Source organism: Vulpes vulpes, chromosome 5 (genome assembly GCF_048418805.1).
Source record: "Vulpes vulpes isolate BD-2025 chromosome 5, VulVul3, whole genome shotgun sequence".
In the NCBI taxonomy this organism is placed as follows: domain Eukaryota; kingdom Metazoa; phylum Chordata; class Mammalia; order Carnivora; family Canidae; genus Vulpes; species Vulpes vulpes.
Genome location: NC_132784.1, coordinates 71,674,485 through 71,695,810, shown reverse-complemented (window position 1 = coordinate 71,695,810; position 21,326 = coordinate 71,674,485).

The following is a 21,326-nucleotide window of genomic DNA, read 5'->3' as shown; positions in this document are numbered from 1 at the left end:
CTGTTTGCGGCTATTTTAAGCCCTCATAATCACTCGAAGTGACTAACACTGATTAAGGTTTTACGAGAAATGAGCAAATTCCTCCCCAGCCCCGCCGGGGTGGTTCCAAACCACCTCAGAGCCACTTTATTAACTCCCCCCGCCTGGAACCAGGCTCGTCTGGCATGATGGGGATTTATTTTTCCATTGGGTCGCGGCTCCATGCCGGCTTCTCTCCAATAACCAGCCCAACCCCAGGAGCCCCCTCCTTCCCCCACGCTGGGATGCACGAGGGCCACCCGGGTCTCCAGGTGGGCACCGTTGGCCCGATGTCCTCACCTGTCGAGTCTGTGGAGCAGGGCACCCCAAGTGTGCCACTCCTCCCGCCGCCCTGCCAGCTCCTACCTGGGCACACACGTCCCCCACTTCTCCACCTCCCCCCACTCCCCCCACCGCATACACACCTTCTTCCTACACAAGCTCACCCACCACTCTTAAGGACGGATCCGAGCACCTACGGCACGCTCTGCAAACACACCGAGGCTCTGCAAACACACTGAGGATGTGGCGAGGCATCAGGCACAGGCCATTCAGTGGGGCCAAAGATCCAGCAATTGTGTTACGAGGTGAAACAACCTCGGTGGTAAAGAGAGATATGAGGCACGTGCTTTGGTGTCTAAAAGTAGTAACTTGATTTGGTGAGGAAGTCACGGGAGTCTCTGGGGGGGAGGAGGCTTTCGACTGAGGATGAAAGATGGGGAGCATTTCATAGGCAGGTGGGGTGTAGTATTTATTTGTTGGGCTCTGTGCTAAGCACTCAGAGGCATCCGCTCATCTCCTTCTTACAATGGTCGTGTGGAGATGTGATCCCTGTGCCCATTTTAGAGAAGGGAAAACCAAGGCTTAGAGACCCTAAGGGGCTTTCCCAAAGCCATATGGTTCCAGGTGGGAAAATGGGAGGGCAGCACTCTTAACTCAGACCCGGTGCTGCCCCGGATGGAGAAGAGGGGAGAGCAACTGGCAAGAACTCATCCTGTGCATTTCTCCCCAACTCTGCTTTCAACCATGTCATGCTGGTAGCTTGGACTCGCCCCTGGTGACAGTATTTGCACCGCAGAAATCGTCAAATGCTATAAATCAGGGCTTTTAAATTTTATTTATTCCAGAGAGCTGGCTGACCAGCAACGCCACTTGCATAGGAGAAGGCGAGAGGGGCGCCTGGCTGGCTCTGGTGGTGGGGCATGTGACTCTTGATCTCGGGGTGGTGAGTTCAAGCCCCACGTCAGGCTTTGAGTTTACTTAGGGGAAAAAAGTCAAAGAGAAGGCATAAGTGTCTGTGATGATGAGCTGGAACACAGAGTTCTGGGGACAAAATACTACAGAAGAGGGGACTAAAAAGACACTGTGAGGCAAAGCAAAGAAGCTTGAACTTTAACCCGAAGGCACCGGGGAGCCACAGTAAGTTGTTGAGCAGGGGAGGGTCTTGGTCAGATTTGTGCTTTAGCAGCCCACTCTGAGGATGGAGCGGGGAGGAGGGCTGTTGGGCAGAAGGCTCTTTCCTGAGGCCTCAGGATTTCTGTGACTCCTCGCCCTGAGAGGCAAGGTGCCTGCCCAAGGAGAAGCCCTTAGCCGTCTCTTCCTGACCATCTGAAGCAAGTTCCTAAATTCCGGTGCCTTCTGGGGAGATGGAGCCCTGAGCGGAGGGTCCCAAGCCTGGCACCGTCATCACCACCGCCTCCCCCAACCCCTCCCTCTTCCTTCACACTATATGACAGCGCAGCCAGGCCTGTCAGGGCAGGGCCACCTCTTGCCCCTCCTTATAACCCCTAGAAGTAATACTTTAAGGATGGATAGTGGATGGATAGACGGATTGACAGATGGACAGAAGGATGGATGGATGGATGGATGGATGGATGGATGGATGGATGGATGAGTGGATACAAGAAGGAAAATAGAAACATGAGAGTGGAGGAGTCCCCTGTCCCAGAGAAGCTCCTGGGAAGGCCAGGGGGTCACAGAGGGGCCTGAGAGCCTTGGCAAAGCCTGTAGATTAATGGCCAGGAGACGAGCAGAGGAAAAAATGCAAGAAGAGAGCCTCTGACGAACACAGTCTTCCAGGGGACGGAGAGGAGCGGGTTTATGAGCCTGTGTCTCTCGTCGCGTCAGCTCATAAACCCGCTTGGTTTCCTCTCTGTCTTGAGGCTGGAGAACCCCAGGGAGAGGAGAAGAATGTCCTTGTCATATTGTGGGGGCGTGTGGCTGCTTTTCTGGCGGGCAAGTGGGTTGGCACGGGGATGTGCCCGACATGCCTTGGTTAACCACGAGGGTGTCTCCCCTCTGGGTGGGTCTCCCTCGTCCATGCCCCCTCCCCCACGCAAACACAGGGAAGGGTCCGAGGCTCCCCAGGCTTTCTTCAGCCACGGGGGCAAAGCCACCTGACATGAGAGCCCTCAGCACATCCCCAGACTTCTCCGGGATTCAGCTTCTCAGCTGTGAAATGGAGCGAGTACACACTGCCCTCCCTCCCTTAGAGAGCAGTTCCGAGCAAGTGGGAGAAAAGACGCCAAGTCACCCTATCACTGTGAAGTGCTGCTCCCGTGTGGGGTATGAAGATAACCACTATGGTGCTGTCCCCTCCTGGACTCGGAGGGCTCCAGGGAGCGAAGGAGAGGCCATAAAGGTGATCGGAGACCCTCCACCCACTGGCCACCGAAATCCCTGCTCTCTGTCGTCCCTGGGGGCTCCCAGCCCTCTCTCAACAGCAGCACGGGCAATAATTCAACGGCAGAAATCATCACAGACTTGCCCTGCTCTGTGGCCAAAATTCAATCTTCTTAACCCGAGCTTGTAAGATGGGGGGTGATCGGCTGTGACTGGCCTTGAGGCTTCCTACTCGCCACCTCCCTGACCTCAGAGCCAATGAAACACGGCCGTTGACTTTCTATGTGCCCGGCATGATGTTCTCCAAACCCATCTCATTTAAACCCTCCTCCTTCCTCAACTTTAAGTAACTGTTTTTCTTTTTGAGACCTGGCTTCAATGTCCCCTTCCCAGAGATGTCCTGAGCCTGGCTGAAGTAAGTCCCACTTGCTATCATTCCAGCAGCACCCTGTTCATTTCCCACTTAGTCGGTGTCACAACCTGCAGTTATGTGTGTTATGTGTGTACTTGTGCCCTTGTGATCTTTCCCACAAGCTCCAGTGAGCTGTCTTGCTCGTAGCTCGGGCCTGGCACCAGGAGGAGCTCAACACCTGATTGTTGGATGAGTGACTGACAGCTCTCTGATATAAATGTTATCATTGCCCCCATTTCTCAGATTACAAAAAGAACAGAGGCCCAAAGAACTCGGGTCCCTTTCCAAGGTCACATGGCTGATAAGTCCTAGAGATCTACTAGGTGACATCTCCTGGTGGTTTGTTCTCAGCATTTCAAGTACGGAGAGCTGGACTCTCCCATCACATAGAACACAATCTGAAGTCCTTCAGTGGCCTAGAAGGCTCCGCCAACCTCTCCCCTCTCTTCCCTCACCACTCTCCTTCTCACTCTGTGCCAGCCACACTGCCTCCTCACTCTTCTTCAAATGCACCAAACACATTTCTGCCTCAGGGCCTTTGCATGTGTGTTCCCTCTCCCAGAAACACTCACCACAGACCCCCACAGGGCTCTAATCAGCTGCTATTTTATCAAAGGCCTCCCCAGACCATGTGTATAAAGCAGCAGCCTCGCTCTCAAAACCCTTAAGTTCTCCTCCATCTTCTTCATAGCGATTCTCACCATCTGACAATTTATTATCTATTTATCTGTTCATATTTGTCCATATACCTATTTGCTCCAAGAAGGCAGGGACTTTGTTTTTTTTCCATTTTGTTCACTGCTAAGTACTCCCTGTGCTTAGCCTGTGCCTGGCTCATTGTGAATGGTTAGTAAATACATAATGAATGAATCAGTGAATGAACGAGCAGACTCAGAAGCAGGTGGCAAACAAGACCAGGCTGATGAATGATGCAGAGGAAAGCTAAGGGGAGGGTTGGGCTGGGGTGGGGACAGTGTGTGGGACAAGAGGGCTGCGCTGCAGCAGCAAGCAGGACCCAGAAAGAGAACACAGCAGAGTTGCAGCCAACAGAATGTGGAAGTCAGAATGTGTCCAATTCCTCTGGACCTTCCTTCCTCAGCCTGGCAGGTGCCCGATGAGCAAGCAGGTGGGGGGGCGGGAGCTTAAAAGGTTAGAGACATAGGACCTTAAAAGGCTAGAGACACTTGGGCACTCAGTTGTGGGGAGTGCTCAGGCCCAGACACCTGTGGTCACACTCTTGGTCACAGCCAACCTCTACAATGCGGGGGACATGTTCCAGGGAGAGAGCAGAGTATGCCAGCCAGTCAGAGGCTTGCAAACCAGGCTCATATCAAGGAATCCATGGAGGGTGATATAGTGCCTTATTCATATGGCCATTAAAACTCAGCCCAGTGAGGCTCTCAATGACATTCTGGTTGGACTGTTGACATGCACAGACATGTCAAAGGTCATCAAAGCTACCCCTGCCTTTGTGCAAAACTCCTCTAAGAAGCACTTGAAGAGCAATTCTTGTGGCAGACACACCCTAAGATGACTCTATGAACCTCCCCAATACCAAGTCATGCCTTTTGGAATCCCCTCTATTTGAGTGTGGGATAGAACCTGTGTTGCCTCTAATCAAAAGAATGTGGTGACAGTGCTGGGATGCCATTTGTATGGTTATGCTTCCTTCCAAAAGACCCCATCTTAACAGACTAGAAAGAGACTCCCTTGCAGACTGTAAAGATGTAAACTGCCATGTTGTTGAGCAAGGACCATGTGGAAGGACCTGTGGGTGGCCTCTAGAACCTGACAGCAGCCACCAGCAGACAGCCAGCAAGAAGGTGGGGACTTCAGTCCTACAACCACAAGAAGATGAGTTCTGCCAACAACCAGAGCACATCTGCAAATGGATCTTTCCCCATCTTATCTTTCTGATAAGACTGCAGCCCCAGCCAGCACCTACAGTAAAGCCTGAGTGGAGACTGTGCTCAGACTGCTGGCCCACAGAAACTGAGATGATAAAAGTGCATGTTGTTTTAACCCACTAAGTGTGTGGTCATTTGTTATGCCGCAATGGAAAACAAATAGAGTTCTCCTTTAAAAGATCTCTAAGGAAGGCAGCCCCGCGCATCGTCCTTCCATCCCCACAGCTTCACAAGATTGCCTTCTATACACAATTCTACAAGTACTCATTTCTACCCCAGGGTAAGATCTCAATGGATTTTTACCTATAACTACCCATGTCAGAAATTTAAAATTCAGATTTTACACCTAGACAACTTTAATTTAGATAGATAGATGGTAGATGCATAATTAGATGATAGATAAACAGAAAGATAGACAGTAGACAGGTAGATGGAGGGATAGATTGCTGTCCAGGTAGAAAACCTGAATTATATATATAATAAAGGGAAGTATGCTGGTATCTTCTGGGAAAGTTTTTCTCTCCTTGGTAAGAGCCAGGTTTGCCAGAGAGTCTCACATCTTTGGTTTTCTAATGCATTCATGATGCAGAAGCCACTACAGCCACCTTGCTGCTACAAGTCTAAAAGCCTAAAGACAAAAATCCAGTACAGTCATACCAGGAGAAGGATCAAAATCTGGGTCTTTGATGCTATTGTTTAACTATTGCACCGAACTTACAAATTTCTGCTTCCAGATTTTTTTCTCATGGGAGATAATTAAATGTCTTAAGTGTTGAAGTTTCTCGTAGCTGTGCATTCCATTACTTGCAGGTGAAGCATGACTAGCAGAGGATGTCATATATGCGCTCCTGTAAAGGGCAGGGGCAAGTTTGGGGATGGGTATCTCCCCTAGAATGACATGGAATGGGGTGGGGAGGGATCCCCCGGAGGAAAAGGAAAATGTTACATTGGCAAAAGGGCAGCTAAAAAGATACTGAGCCAACAAGTCAGTAGTTGCCTATCACTCACCCCTGCCACCTGCCCATCCCCCCTTCACTTCCCCAAAAGGGTACAGGTTACCTACAACAAAAGAGAGGATCTAGGAAAAAAAGACAAGGCTGCAGTCCCAGTTCATAACCTCCAGCAATCCCCTTTGTTCCTTATCCCCAAAACATGGGGGCAGGGTAGATCTGTGACCATAGCCCAGGCCTTCTCTACTGGAAGCCCCTGCAAGATCTCATCATGACCACCTGGAGAGCAATGGCCAGGAAAGTCAGAGAACTGGGATTTGACTCTTGGCGTGGCTATTTCCTAGCTGTGACCTTGGACAAATCAAGAGGGCTCGGTTTTTCCACGTAAAATGGGGGCTACTCCATTAAAGAACAAGTTAAGGACAGTAAATAAATAGGTTAAATAATAGGACCTACCTCATAGGGTTATTTTGAGGATGAAGGAGAATATTTACAAGGCACTAGATGAGGCTGGCCCCCATCGTCACTGCCCCATAAAGGGCAGCTGCTATTATTATTCATCTCCAAGAATTTGTCTCATCTGAGCATCAGTGGCCTTGAGAGTTTAAGTGGATACCTGGGCCCACTGGCCACCCCAGGGCTCCCGTTTATAACAGGGTTCCCTACAACAGAAGGACTCCCTCTGCCATTTTGGATGAGGAGGCCAGCTCATTTCACTGAGCAATGCCTCAGCCCATGGGTTTATTTTTCCAGCTGCAAGAGCTGCTCTGCTTAATAGCTCCCCATCCAGCTTCCCTCCATGATTGAACTTGAGAGAGCATGTTTGCTTAACACCCACAATGTTCCAGCTCCCATAAAACACAGAGAGAACACGAGGCCTGCTTTGGGGCATCTTGCTCACTCCTGAAATTGAGCTGGACAATCATAATTTTGGTTTAACTAAAAGAACCACAGGTTTCTCTCTCCCCTTCGAACACTGTCCAAGGCCTCACATCTCTAGATCACCTTCCAGGCCCTTTGGCCTGGGCAGCTCTCTGGGGTGTGCTGGCTTTCACTTCTCAGCTTCTATCTTCGGGCTTGCACACCTACAATCACAGAAGGGTGAAGCCCAGTGCCAAGCGGGGCCTCCCTGGGCCACCCTCACTCTCATTCCCTTTATGTTCTCCCCGTAAGAGTCTCCTGTGACTTGGGACACCTGGAGGGCTCAGCGGTTAAGCATCTGCATTCAGCTCAGGGTGTGATCCCGGGGTCCTGGGATCGAGTCCCACATCAGGGTCCCCACAGGAAGCCTGCTTCTCTCTCTGCCTGTGTCTCTGCCTCTCTCTCTCTCTCTGTGTGTCTCTCATGAATAAATAAAATCTTATTTAAAAAAAAAAAAAGAGTCTCCTGTGACTCTTCCTCTCCCTGACTTCCTTTCTCTTCCTGTCTTATTCTGATTCTGGCTTTCCTTGATCTTCTCTCTTCCTCTCTTTGACTCTGTTTTTCCATCACCATCTCTCTGTGCGACCATCTGTCTCTATCTTTCTCTTCATGTCTCATTTTCTATCTCTCTCATGTTCTCTCCTATGTCTCTGTCCCTCTCCTTTTCTCTCTCCCACGGTTGGGTCCCCAGGCTCTGGTTTGCACACAAGGCCCCATCCTTCTTCAATCTCCACCTTCCACTGATGGCAAGTAAGGACTAGAACTCATCCTCAAGCCACAGCTTTATCAGCATGTGTTCTCACCTGCTATTGGAGAGGCACCTACTAGAGAATTCCCTGCCATGTATTTCCCCCAGGACCCAGGAGCTATGCTGCTGGAACAAGGATCCTGGGTACATCTCTGTGGGTTGAGGAAACAGATCAGCTGTGTGGCCGTGGACAGGTGCCAGACTACAGGGGCCTCTGTTTCATGATCTGTAAAATGGGAATAGATGTTGTTGTGAAGATGAAATGAAACCATGCCCCTGCCCAGCACAGACCTGGTACGTAGTGAGCGCTCAGTAAGCATGAGCTACATTAATCATCGTGATTACTACTACATCTATTAGGGGTGATGGAGCAGAGAGATTCGGCTCTTTCTCAGGCTTTTTGCAAACGGAGCCTCCTTCTTTACCTGATCCAGCAGAGAACTTTCCACTCATCCTTACCACCACCCCAGCCTTCAATTCACACTCCCAGACACCTCTCAGAGCCACTCCACCCCGCCCCACCATGCCCGCCGCCTGTCCCGGACCAGAGGCCAGTTCAAAGGGTTTCCCCATCCCTCCCATCACGGACACAATAGCCCATTCCCCCTGGACCCCAAGCCAGCAGAAGAAAGCACAGGCAGGAGATCAAACGTGGGCTGAATGGAAGACAGAGGAGAGAGAGAGAATGAGGAGCGAGATGGGACGGCAAGAATAATGACTTCCATCCAAGCCTCTTCCCATAAACCCACAGCTCTTTGAAGCCCGCTTTCCTTTAATAAAATGCACTATTATTAATGACCCAAGTGGAAGCTTTCTGGGCAGGACAATGCCCCACTCCCTGGGGCCTCCGTGGGGCCTCGTGCATGGGAAAGCGCTCAGTGGCCCAGTGGATGCCTCCACATGCCAAATGCCAACTGCACGTCACAGGGGCTTGGGAGCTGGCTGGCGGCTGCACAGATGTCCATGGGTGCTGCCGTGTTCAGGGCTGCCACTGTCGAGTCTGGCTAATGAGGCTCTCAGGCTGGGACTGGAGCCAGCAAAGCCTGTGCCCTTGTAGTCCGGTTGGCTCATTAACTTGACAAATATTTATTGAGCACCTCCTATGCGCCAGGCTGTGCATATGCAAGAGGGCAAGTCATATGCAACTCCTGCCCTCACAAAGCTTATGATTGGGACAGAAGAGATCATTTCTTAGAAGACAGGAGCTAAGGCATTGAAGGACATGAAGGTCCTGGATTTTTACCTCATTCAATCAGAAGGCGGAGACCCAAAGCCACATGGCCTGCCTGGGACACCCGGAACCCAAATGTGGGCATTTCTCTGACATCACAGAGGGAGGGGACAGACCCGGTGTCGTGGGACTCGTATTTGGGTGAAGGGAGGACTCTCCATGCTCTACCTTGAGTGGGAAACTTGAGCAAAACACTTCCCTTCTCAGAAGCCCTAACTTCCATCTGTGCGGTGGGGACGTGCCAGACCCAGCGAGCAGCCTTGGCATCCAGGAAGTCAACAATCGTACTCATTTAGTGCAAATACAGAGCCACAGGCATGAGGACTATTTATCCCCATCTACAGGGGAAGCTGGGGCCCAGAGAGCTCGGGAATCTTGACAGGATCCCACAGCTGATGAACGGCCCACCCAGGATCCCAGCGCATAGGGCTCCGAGTGCTGGGAGGAGGGAGAGGATAAGAGGACATTGGCCACCACTTGCTGAGGACTCGGGCGGGTTCCTGGACCACTCTGGGCAGCCACTTCCCTGACTACAGGAGGGCTGGGCAGTCAGAGGAAAGTGCCAGAGGTTGAGGATTCCTCCAAACCATACTAAAGCTTTGAATGGGGGTGGGGGGCTCAGACTAAGCTTCTGAAAAGTGGACAATAACCTTTATCAGATTCTCCTAAAAGTTCCTGGCCCAAGAGAAGTTGAACATGGAACCAAGGGGTCTCGAAGCATCTTCATCCCCCTGAGATTCTGAATCCAAGGGTGCTTTCAGTCCCTCCTGCATGCAAACTGATCAAGGAATTTGTGTCAGGCCCCTGGCTCCCCATTCTCAAGATAGCTCTAGAAGAGAGAAGACAACATGAATATGGCACCCATACATTTCTTCCGGTGAGGGGCCCTCCCACCAGCTGTGCCAGGTCCCACGTCAATCCTGTCTTCTGGGACTCCCCCCAGAGACTTGTCCTCCCAGGGAAACCCTTCCCCTCGTGCCCCTGCCCCTGTCCCTCGGCCACTGCCCCTGCGATGGGCTTTCTGCAGGATGAGCTGTAGGACAGTAGAAGAACTGGTGTCTATTCCGACCTGTCTGCTCACAAGTGGCATTTGGAAATAATTAGTAACAGGCCAGAGACCCCCTCCCCAGCTCATCCATCCCACGGGAGCTAGGACTGGGGGGAGGGGCAGGGGCCTCGGGAACGGAACAAAGGGATGAAATGAGGAGGCAGGAGATGGAGCAATGAGGCCCCAGAAGGCTCTGCCGGGCCCTTGATGTCCTGGTGGAGGGTCTGGGTTCCAAGTTGCGGTCAAGGGGCGGATGCCCGCCTTGTACAGCCAGCTCCGGTGAGAGCCAGCAGCTGCTGGCCAACTTTCCATGACATCAGGGGCCGGCCCGGGGCGAGTCTGTCTGGGAAGGGAGGTAGCTCCACACCCTGCTCTCCTCTGGTCCACAGGGAGCCCCTGTGCCCCACAATAGGGTGGTCCCGGGGGTGTATCCCCTTGGCAAGCCACCAGGAGCATAAAGAACAGCCATGGGCTGCCCCCTAGATGGAAAGAGCCCAAACCTCCAACAACGGAGGGACAACTCAACTAAATAAATTGTTATACATTCATCCATAGAATGGAGTACTACACAGTAATTTAAAATGAAGAGGGACATCTGGGTGGCTCAGTGGTTGCGTGTCTGCCTTTGACTCAGGGCGTGATCCTAGAGTCCCGGGATCGAGTCCCACATGGGGCTCCCTGCTTGGAGCCTGCTTCTCCCTCTGCTGGTGTCTCTGCCTCTCTCCCTCTGTGTGTCTCTCATGAATAAATAAATAAAATCTTTCAAAAATAAATTAAAATTAAAAAAATAAATAAAATGATGTTTTAGAGAAGTCGGGCTCCATGTCAAGTGAGGGAAAAGCAGGGCAGAGAATGGTGGACATATATGGTCCCTCTTCAAACACTTTTGCCTACGATGGACATCCAGTCTGCACATGAACTGTATTAAAAATCTTCAAGGATGCTGACAAGGCCCTATGTAAGCTGACCCAGCTGCCCCTCCAGCCCCGCTCATGTGGCTCATCCATCCCCTTGCTCAGCTCCATCAGCCACCAAGACCAGCTATCAACACCTCAACACACCCAAACTCCGCTCTAGGGGAGTCTTCCCATTTTCTGCCTAATGCCCTGCCCCACACTGCATTTCCGTGTCCTTCAGGCCTGTGCCGAAACATAACTTTCTCAGACCACCCTGTTCTTTATGGTTGTGAGGCTCATCACAATGCATAAGCATGAATTCATTGGCATATTATGTGCACCATGTTTACCCCCAACCTTCACCCCAAAGAGGCTGTAAACTGCCCCCAGGCCAGACAACTTGCTTGTTTTGTTCACCCCTACATACCTAGCTCCTCAAATATTGCTCAGCATACAGTAGGTGCTCAATAAATACTGAATGACTGAATGAGTTTGACACTGCAGAGCTAACATTTATTCAGTGTTAACCAGGAACCAAATGCTTTGTGCACTTTACCTCGGAACATCCTCGCAACCGTTCTCAGAGGCAGGCACTACGGGTAGGCTACTGCCCCATTATGCTGACCACAAAACAGAGGAGTTAAGGAATTTGCATTAAGTCATGCAGCTAGCAAGGGGCAGAGTCAGGATTTTAATTCTGGCTGTCAGTCTACAAAATCCATATTCTTAACCATTCTCATGCCCAGCCTCTCTCCTCATTGAACAAGGGAGGAGGGAAAAGAGCAGAAGGTACTATGGCAGCATGGTACCAGGGATAGCTCTGGGTGATGGGTGGGGGGCCTAATGATTTTATCATGTTCTTTTCTACAGTGTGCCCTCATTTTATGTATCATCAGAGAAAACCAACAATATGATAGTAAGTATTTTTTATAAGAGATCACCAAGCAGCCTGGATGGAACCCCACAAATCAACCTTCAGCAGCCCTCTAGGCATGAGACTCCAGTGTCCAAGCCCACCCATTAGTGGGGCTGTCCAAGAGATCACCTGCCATCAGCAAGCTCCGCCTGGAGGGGGGACCCCTAGCCCATCTGCACAGTCTATATGCCCCTCACTGTCCACCCCACCCCTCGTTTCTTAAATAGCGAGAAAGGAGTCAAGCAACGGGACAAATGTTCTCTCTTACCCCCTCTTTCTCACCAGCCCAGCTCCTCCTCCAGCCTTGTCTCATGCCCCTGTGGCCCCCCAGACTTTGGATGAGCAGCACAGCCCACCCCAAAGATCTCACACATGATTCCATTTTGCTTTATGGATCCCAAATGGTCTGCCCTTTGCTGGCAGGGCTTGCAGCAAATTATTGCTGGTGAAAACAGGAGGCTGGGGTTTGGAAACCAGATGAAGCTTTTACTTTTACTGGCTGTGGGGCCAGGGTGATTCCCAATAGGAAGCATCCTGTGCAGCGAGCTCCATCCGTGCATTCACATAACAGGCATGTGTTGTACATCTACGGGGTCCCCCCTCCCTCCAGGCATTGCGCCCGCTGGGGAACAGGAGGGAGAAGAGTGATATGATCATGGCCCTTGTGGAGCTGACACCATGGGCAGAGAGAAAAGGCAAAGGTGCTAGATGGAATTGAGGGCGGGTCATGGAGAAAGTGGTGATTTCTCTAAAACATCATTTTAAATTACTGTGTAGTACTCCATTCTACGGATGAACATGTAACAATTTATTTAGTTAAGTTGTCCCTCCGTCTTTGGAGGTTTGGGCTTTTTCTATCTGGGGGGGCAGCTGATGGCTGTTCTTTATGCTCCTGGTGGCTTGCCAAGGGGATACACTCTCCCGGGCCATCCCATTATGGGGCACAGGGGCCCCGCATGGACCAAAGGGGAGCAGGGTGTGGAGCTACCTCCCTGCCCAGGCAGACTCAGCCCAGGTCGGCCCCTGATGTCATGGAACTCTCTCCAGCAGCCGCTGACTCGCCCATGAACTTCTGCTCCAACATTGAGTTTCAGCCTTACCAGGAGGTGTGCAACCACCACATGGGTCCATTTATGGTTTTAAGTAAGACAAAATGTGTATAGCTTTTAGGACTCCCCCCTTTGACTGGCTGTTTTGATTTTCTAAGAAGCTCAACACAGATGGTATTGGGTGAGGCTTCTCTTCTCGGAAGACTTCTCCATACTATGCACCTCCTGTGTGCCACACACTAGGTGCTTTCTATGTGGTACCTATACACCTTCCAGTTAATTATTATTCACTCCATTAGGTATAGAATACATGGGGATGATCCTGGTGGGGTTGCTTCCACGTCTTTCCCCAAGTGTGATGGACAGTGTTCAGCACTGGAGAACAAGAGGTTGCGTGGGAACCCCTGGTCTCCCACCCAACCACTGCCTATAGGACCTTAGGCAGCCTCTTTCTCTCTCTGGCCTTGGAAGTCTCCAGGGGAAATAGAGGGTTTGTACTTGTCATAGTTATCAACTGCTGCATAACAAAATGCCCCTTAAAAACAAGGTGGCTTAAAACAACAACCCTATTACCTCACAGTTTTGAGGGTCAGGAATCCAGTCATGGCATTGCTGGTCCTCTGGCACAGGGTTTCCCCCGGGGCTGCCATCAAGGTGTCATCCAGGACCGTGGTTATTCAAGACTCAACTGAGGAAGGATCCACTTTCAAGTTCATACACACGGATGTTGGCAGGACTCAGTTCCTCTTGGCTGCTGGGCAGAGACCACACGCCTTCAGTTCCCTATCACACGAGGGGCTTCTTCATGGGGCAACTCACAATATGGCAGCCAGCTTCATCCATGTGAGCAAGTGGCAGACAACAAGAGAGAGCCTAAAGACAGAAGTCACAATCTTCTAATCTCAAAAGTGACATCCAATCACTTTGCTTATTCTTTTCCTTAGTGCAAGTCTTCAATGCAGCCCATGCCAGGGGTTGGGGGCTACATAGGGTGTGACTGCGAGGAGGCTGTCACTTCAGAGACTGCACACCGTGGCACAAGAGCTCTAAGGCGCCTGCCAAGTTCTGGAATTCTTTGACAGCAAGTTCTGCCAAAAGATTGGGTCAGATTGATTGAAGTCCCATGGAAAGATCTGGTTGATGAGTGAAGACATACATCCCAGGAATGCCTCCTCCCTGGCTCTACCATCTTCTGTGAGCAGTGGGCTGTGCTTGTCCTTGCTGCCCCCGGCCTCTGCAGGGTCCCTATTCCCTCCGTCCAGAAAAGGCCACAGGATGCAAGTAACTGGTGGTGGGGGCACAGGCTTGGCGGACCTGCTGCCATCTCGTGAGTGGCAGAAACTAGGAAATGTCTCTATAGTGAATTATTTCAAAGGAAAGAGGGGTAAAGCCAAGATGGATCATTCAAATGTCAAAACTGAAGAGAAAAAGCAAAGAAAAGAAGAAAGAAGCCACCTAAAAATCTATTGGTAAAGAAGCACCAGTCAGGACGTTGCACAGAAAATTGAGTCCCCAAGAGCCAATAACTCAGTGGCTTCTGATCATGTGCAGCACGTACCTGCTGATGGATGTGCATGGGACAGAGCGACCCTGTCGCCCTGTCAAGGACCCTGGGTAACATCCTGCTGCTCTCTCTGACTCTCGGCTCTTCCAGGAGCCATGTCTACACAGCCATTCAAAGAAAAGAACCAGGTAAGGTCTGGTGATCTTAAAGTAGACTTGCAGGTGACACTGGCCCAGGCACGTGAAAATGCCTACAGTGAAAATGAACGCAGCCACCAAGAATGCCTACACGCTTTGGGGCGTCTGGGCGGCTCAGTCAGTAGAGTGACCGACTCTTGATTTCAGCTTGGGTCATGATCTCAGGGTTGTGGGATCGAGCCCAGCATTGGACTCCATGCTCAGTGAGGAGTCTGCTTGAGGATTCTTTCTCTTTCTCCCTCTCCCCTCTCTCTGTGTGTTCTCTCTCTCTCTCTCTCCATCTTGTGAGTAAATAATCTTTTTTTAAAAAAGAATGCAGGGGATCCCTGGGTGGCTCAGCGGTTTAGCACCTGCCTTTGGCCCAGGGCGCGATCCTGGAGTCCCGGGATCGAGTCCCATGTCGGGCTCCCTGCATGGAGCCTGCTTCTCCCTCTGCCTGTGTCTCTGCCTCTCTGCCTCTCTCTCTCATATGGGAGGTAATAAGTAAAAATCCCCTGAAAGTTAGCATTGCTATGTATTTATATGCCCCACAATTCACAAACATTTTAAGGTGATTGCTTCATAGGAAGCCTCTGGCTCCAGTGAGCCTGGCTAGTGACGATCAGAACTTGTACCTGTACCTCCTAAGCCAGACTCCACAATAAAGGGCCCACCCCATCTTGCCTGCACCCTCTACCCACCACTGATCATTTCAGAGCAGCACAACCTGCCTGGACCAATCACAGCTCTCCTGGCCCAACTTCAGAACTGGCCGAGGTGACCACAGAAGGGCAGTTCTGGGCTCTTCCTGGCTGCATGCCTGGGGCAAAGTGGGCATGCAACATCCCTGGGAAATCCCATGCTGCACTGACAAGTCAAGTGCAAGGTGACAAAGGCCTGATGGGGCTGTGGCCATGTGCATCCTTAGGAGTTGGCTCAGGTTCACCGTCCAGTCGGAGGGCTTGATCTAAAGGGGCTTCCCAGTGTGTCCTCTGATTAACCACAAGGTGCTAACCGGAGTGATGGGAGCATGTCACCACCTGAGGGCTGGGCCTTTGTCCTCTTCACTCCTGAATCCCAAGTTATTACCTCTGGCAATAACTCAGTAGCCATGTGTTGAACAACAGAAATGAGAATCTCATAGTCCAGTTGGTAAACGTGCCATAAGTCAGGAGACACAGCTTTCAGGCCTTCTTGGAACCTTCCACATGCCCCTGTGTGCTCTGATGTCTAAGCAGGTGCAGCAGGTACCTTCCAGATTCAGTGGGCCACAGACTCCTTTCAACTGAGAATCTTGTAGAGCATGGGTTCTACAGTCTACAGCCACAACCACATCTCTCTTTTTATCCTCATCTGAGTCCCTCTTGAGAAAAAGAAGACAGACAACGTAGGTTCATGGCTCCAGTTCAGGCAGATTCTCCCCACGTGATGTCAAAGACATCGTGGGGCTCTTCAAATGTACATTCTCCAGGGAGCAATCCCAAAGAAGGAGGGCTGGACAAACCCTGCCCAAGTCCCAGCTAAGGCTCTCATTGGCACATCTCGGATCACATGACCATCCCGGAACCCACACTAGGCTAGAGAATGCAGCGTTCTGATTGAGCAGGCGGGTATGATCACATACCCAGTCTTGGAACCCAAAGTCAGATCCATTTGAACCTCAGGAACCATAGAAAGATTTCAATCCTGTCACCAGAAAAAAAGGGACAGAAGTAATGCAAGGTGGGGAAAAAAGGGAACACCCCCAAACATCTACATTGGTACTGGCCGATGGCCAGGCTGGCCTGGGTTAAGATTCTGGGATGGGGGTTAAAGTTCCCTATCCTACTCCCTCCCTTTCCCCCCACCCCCAAGGATGACCGTGTATGGCGATGAGGATCACAGGCTTGATTTGGGGCTAAAAGTAGAGAAAATGAAAATGACACATCATTGCATTGAACCTTCACATCAGCCCTGAGAATTAGGTACTGAGATTATCCTCATTTTACAGATGTGGAAACTGAGGTTAAGAGAGATGAAGTCTGGGACACCTGGGTGGCTCAGTGGTTGAGCATCTGCCTTTGGCTCAGGGCATGATACAGGAGTCCCAGGATCTAGTCCCACAACAGGTTCCCTGCAGGGAGCCTGCTTTTCCCTCTGCCTGTGTCTCTGCCTCTCTCTGTGTCTCTCATGAATAAATAAATAAAATCTTTAAAAAAAAAAAAGCGAGAGAAAGATGAAGTCATTTGCTCAAGAATGAAGCTGTTATGCAGGATGTGTGTGTGTGTGTGTGTGAGAGAGAGAGAGAGAGAGAGAGAGAGAGAGAGAACACGCTGCAGGGGTAGCAAATCAACAGAAACTCAGGTCTGAGGCTGTGTAGCTTCTAAACCCCAGTGCTCTTTCTGCACTGTGCCCGCAGCTCCTCCCCGGAGAAGAGGGGCGCATCAAGAGAGGCCGGATCCAAACCAGAGCCTGCAAGGGGTGTCTGGAGGCCTCAGGCCCTGCAGCACCACTGCACGTGGGCTGTGACTCAGGGCACCAGCTGCAAAATTGGCAGAACGGAGAAGGGGAAACTCTGCCTCTTTCTGGCCAACCAACCCCTCCTCTACATTGCCCCCTGGGGGTAGGGGTGGGGGCTGGAGCACAAGAGGATGGAAGGCTCTGGAACTCCTGGGGCATCTGCTCGGGGGCACATGGCTATCAGGAGCTGGTGCCCAAGGAGATACAAGAGAGGAGAGAGAGGCACTGACCCTGAGCGAGCACGCGAACAGCCCTGGGCTTGAGTCCCAGCTCGGCCCTTACTGTCAGGGTGACCTTAAAGATATTCCTTAGCTTCTCTATGCTTCGGTGATGGTGTCATTGGTAAAATGGAGATAATAGTACTACCTCTGGTGCAGAGTTCTTAACAAATATGATCCTGAATGTAATGTGCTTCACATATACTGAATGTCTTTTCAATTCCCCCCTGAATCACCTGAGAACATATGAAGCATCTTTCAGAGGGTTTAGAAACTTCCATGGTCCTTTGCCAGGAAGACCACTTTGGGACAGGTTCCTTAGCTGGCCCCTTGACCAAATGGCCTCTTGCCGGGCATCAAACATGAGTTCCCAGAGGGTTCCCAAAGCGACTCCCTCTCATGGGCTACAGTTTCTCCCCTATACTCAATAGAGGGGTTGGCCTTGGCCAACCACCCTGCTGGGTTTGTACCCCTCTCCTGCCCCAGGTCTCCGAGGCACTGAGAGGGCAGCCGGCCTGGGGCACAGGGTCAGAGCACATCCTATCTCAGGGACTGGCTGTGCTTAGAGGCTCTGTGAAGACGCTTCCATTCCTTCCTCATGACTGGGAAGTGGGGCACCAGGGCAGGACCTCGCCTTCCCGATGCTCATCTTAATGTCCAGTAGCCTGGCAGCTCTGAGGCAGGGCTGGGTGGGCCAGGAGGGTGTGGGAAGGGGTCCCTGAGGTGTCGCCTTGGCCTCCTGCCAGGCGCAGGCACCGCAGAATGACAGCAGCAGCTCCTCCTCTTGCTCCTTCTGGGGAGTGGGGAGCCCAGTTCCGCCACCCCCCCCGCCCCGCTCCCAGCCTGCCTGCGTGTGGTAAACGCTTGTGCAACTTGGCAAGGAGGTCCCAGCCAGCGAGGTTCCCAGGGTGGGATCTGACTCTTGGAACAGGCGAACCCCCGCCAAGAAAGTGAGCTTCGCAGTGCAGCGTGGCCAAAAGCAGGAGGTCGGGGAGGGGCTGAACTCCATCCAGGGAGTGCTCCCCACCCTTGGCTGGTCCCAGAACACCAGCACGGTGGAGAGGGGACTTCCAGCCAGTCAGGGCCACAGCTTCCCCCCACCCACACCCTGGATGGGATTTCAAAGCCAAACCCAAGAGGGGGGTCCAGGGAGGGGGACTCGCGCCTTCCACCAGGATTGCTTCATTAGTGGTTTTGCATTGTTAGAAATCTCTTCACTGGAGGCCTGGATTGCAGCAACATGGGGCTTTAATCTGGGCTGGGCACGGGGACTTGTGGTCAGGAACCCCAAAAGGAGAACAATTAATATCACCAAAGCTGGTTCTTCTGTCAGGCTCCATTTCCCCTTGAGCCCCCATCAGCTCATGTTCTGGAAGGCTCAGGAAGAGACATTTCTCTCCATTTCTGCCACCCTCTCTCTTGGCCTCCGTCACATGCAGAATCATGAGCTTTCCGTCACATGCTGAGAGCGAACAGAACCCAGATTTGCTCACTTGACAAGACCTAGAAACCATGGTGCTAAAATGTGGCCTTCAGCCTGTCAGCCCCAAAGAAATCACTGTTCTGGGCCTTGGTTTCCTCACCTATAAATGAAGGGGCTAGAGTCATGCAGTTTCTTTTTTTGGATTTTGAGCCATGGCTACTTTGACCAGGTGACAACTTATAAGAAGGTTGGACCTATGGTGGCTGGACCAGTGGGCCAAACCTATGCTCCCACCTCCTGGAAATGCTTCCTCTCCTTCTGTATCAGGCCATCACCTGGACCCCGGTTTCCCTCAGCCTCACTGGCTGCCCTTCTTTGGGTCTGCTCTGCCCACTTCCCTTCATCCAAACTCATCCCTAACCTGCAGTCTGATGCCTTCAGACCTCTCAAAGCAGTCCATCTGGTCTTCCAAAAACCATACAGCTGATCGTGAACCTCACCTACTTCTAGGAACTGAATTGTGTTCCCCCAAACTTCGTATGTGAAGCCCTATCCCCAAAATGATGGTTTGGGAGGGCAGGCCTTCAGGAGGTAATTCGGTTTAGAAGAGGTCATGAGTTGGGTCCTTCATGAAGGGATTGGTGCCCCATGAGACACCAGAGAGCTGGCTGTCTCTCTGTGTCTCTACCACATAAGGTCACAGCGAGAAGGTGGCCATCTGCACACCAGGAAGAGAGCCCTCCCCAGGAACTGAATCTGCCACCACCTTAATCTCGGACTCCCCAGCCTCCAGACCTGTGAGAAATAACTGTCTGTTGTTTAAGCCGCCAGCCCACGGCATTCTGTTATGACAGCCTGAGCTAAAACACCGCTGAGAAAGCTTCAGCCACTGTCTAAACTCTCCACGCCCCCCCCATTCTCCCCTGCACATTCTTGGTCCCAACTTTGTGGGTATGTATGCTCCAGCCAAACACCCCAGTCTTGCATCCCAGGCAGGGAAGGTGTTTCTAAAGTGACTCCCAGTGATCAGGGGTCACTACTTCTGGGGACTCAGGGCCTATGGAGTCCCCACCCCTTGACAGTGGGCTGGACCCAGGACTCCCTTCTAACTCTCTAGGCAGCAAAAGTGGTGGGTGTCACTTCCAAGATCAGGTCATGAAGACACTGGCTTTTGTCTTCTTCTCTTACCTGCACATTCTGATGAAGCCATCTGTCATGTTGTGAGCTGTCCTGTGGGGACACCTACATGGAAAGGAACCAAGAGGGCCAACCTCTAGGGAGGAATTAAGACCCTTGGTCCAACAGCCCAGGAGGAAGTGAATGCTGCAAAAACCCAGTTGAATGAGCATGGAAACAGATCCATGAGCCCTCAGATAAGCCCAACCCCAGCTGTCAGCCTGACAGGACATAGGAGAGACCCAAAGCAGAGGACCAGGCTTGTCATGACCCGATTCCTGACCCTCAGACAATAGATGCTGTTGTTTTAAGCTGCTACTTGGGGATGGGTAGTATTTGTTATGCAGCAGTAGCTAACCAATACACCAGGCTTTGCACATGCTTTGCCTTCTGCCCAGGACACTCCAGCCAGGCTCATCCTCAACAGGATGGCTTAATTTTCACTGGCCATCAGGTGTCACTGTAATCACCACTTTTTTTAGTCCCTCCCCCTCCCTCCAGAGTCCTGTCTGGTTTTCTCTCAATGTTTACCCTACCTGACTGTAACCACTCACCCTTTAGACTGTAGCTCCTTAAAGACAGGGACTCTACCCACCTTGTCTGTTACTGTGTCTCCACAGTCTTGCACAATGTCAAGCTCATAGTACGTGCTTAGTAAACACTAGGGGTATGAATGAGTGAAACAGAAGGAAAGAGATGCCCAGAAAGACCCAGAGATACTGGTCTGGGAAACTCCCAATAAATGCTTGGGTCTCTCCCCAATAATACCACACAAACAATTATATTATTTCACATGGCTTATCCATGAATAATACTTACATAGGCTATGATCATAAAGAATTAAATAATGGATTTTACCAAAGCTTGCAATAAATTACTGAGGGAGGTTGGAAGGAAAGGCTGCCCTGTGTTTGCATGTACATTTATATGTGTGCATAAAAGTTAAACCATCAGGAGATGGACCATGGATTATGAATAAAACAAAAATCAAGAACTTCTAATACAAGCAAATGATTTACAAACATACAAGTAGATTAGAAGCAGCAGCAGAAAGAAATAAAAATGCTTCTGAGAAGCAGAAAGGCGAGGGGCAGGAGATTGCTGGTTTTTGATAAAAGCTCTGACTTTCAAAGCCACATATATCTTTAATAGACATTACATACATCTCAAAAAAGTAAATAATGAAGGAAGAAAGAAGACAATTTCACAATGTCAAAGACAATAAATAACATATAGTGGGTAATGGGACTGACTGGTGTTGGTGGGATGCTTCTGGAGATGGGGTGGCCACTGACAGCCACTTCAAGTTGGCGATCTTTGAACTTAGCCCTACCTGAAAAGGAGTTGGCCACGTAAGGTGTGGGAAGAGCATTCCAGGCAGAGCAAACAGCATGGACAAAGCCTCAGAGATAAGATCACACTTGGTATGTTCAAGGAGCAGAAAACCCAGTGTGTATGCTGTGTGGACAGCAAGGACGGGAGTTGGATTGAATTAGGAGAAGAGAGGGGAGGCCGTATGAGGTGATGTCAAGAGGCGGTCAGGGAGGTGGAGCCTAGAGGAGACACCAGAACTGGAGAAGCTACACAGGATTTTCAAGCTTTCAGACAAGCG